Below are 1,270 nucleotides of genomic sequence, written 5' to 3'. Positions count from 1 at the left end.
CGGCGAGATGCCGAGCGGAGCCGGCCCGACGGCCGCCAGCCCCCGGGAGCCTCCGAAAAGCAGGAGAAATCACCCGAGAGCAGGAATCGGGGTTGGTTGGTTGGTTTTTTTTGGGCCCAACCCAAAGAAAGACATCTGTAAAGTCTTCCAGCGAGACCTGAACCACAACGGGAAGAAAAACAATCCTTCGTCCTCACCCACTCGCACGGGGCCGAGGGGGACACCCCGCGTCACCGATCCGCCAAAGTCCAACCTTCCCAACCAAACCAACCCCCCCCCGACCGCCGCCAAACCCAAACCGCGTCTGCCACCGCCACCGCCACGTCGGCCCGGAGGAGAAACCGCCTCCAGGAGAGGCGATGAGGGAGGAGGAGATGACACGGGGCAGAAACCCCGCGGCAGTTCGGCTCTTCGGAGCTGTTGGAAATGCTCCCTTGGGGATTTTTCCACCTCTCGGAGACCCCCCCGGGAACAGCGTGGCTCCGGGAGAGGAAAACACGCCGACACCGGTAACATCCGCGGCAACCGGACTCTGTCACGCGTGGCCGCTGCGTAGACGCGGCAGTGCTGGGACACGCGCTCGCTGCGTACCCTCCTCTCCCAAGAGCCCGGGAAGGGTCAATTCAAACCCCAAACCCGTCCCTCCCGCTGGAAAAGCGACAGCCACCGCGGCGGCGCTGACGTTCGGCTCCTGCGGAGGTTTAAGGACCGGCTCCACATCGGCTCCGCCGGGCACCTTTTGCGACCCTGACAAGGGATGAACCTCACCCGTGGACCCCGAAGTGACATTTACGGCTCGGGACGCTCATCCCTCGCACCGGGATGGGACCGGAGAATTCCCCCGTTGATGGCCTGAGGGGATGTGTTAGCGCAAGGGGTGGGGTTTTTTTGGCTACCTTCCTCATCGCTGGCTCAGCCCGCCCCGCGCCGGGGAGTTCCCGCTTCCCCGACTCCCTCCCTGCGAGCAGAGACGCCGTCGGCGCGAGAAATGGGGACCTCCAACCCGCTCCGGTCCCCTCTCCGGCAGCAGCAGTTTGGGGTTGGGGTAAAGCACACCCCAAGGGGAGGCGGGAAAGCTGCAACCCTGATTAAAGAAAAAAAAAAATAAAATGATAAAAACATTAAGGTACGGGCAAACCCCTCTTCCCTGATCATTGCCGCTCGGGTCGGGAGCTTTACAACCGGGTTTTTTGTGGGTTTGCGGATTTTTCAAGGCACTGAAGCGCTGGGAGGGGAGTTGGACCGGGGAGACGCGGGAGCGGGGCGGGAT

Source organism: Charadrius vociferus, unplaced genomic scaffold (genome assembly GCF_000708025.1).
Source record: "Charadrius vociferus isolate BGI_N301 unplaced genomic scaffold, ASM70802v2 scaffold2403, whole genome shotgun sequence".
In the NCBI taxonomy this organism is placed as follows: Eukaryota; Metazoa; Chordata; class Aves; order Charadriiformes; family Charadriidae; genus Charadrius; species Charadrius vociferus.
Note: the sequence above shows the minus strand (reverse complement) of the source record.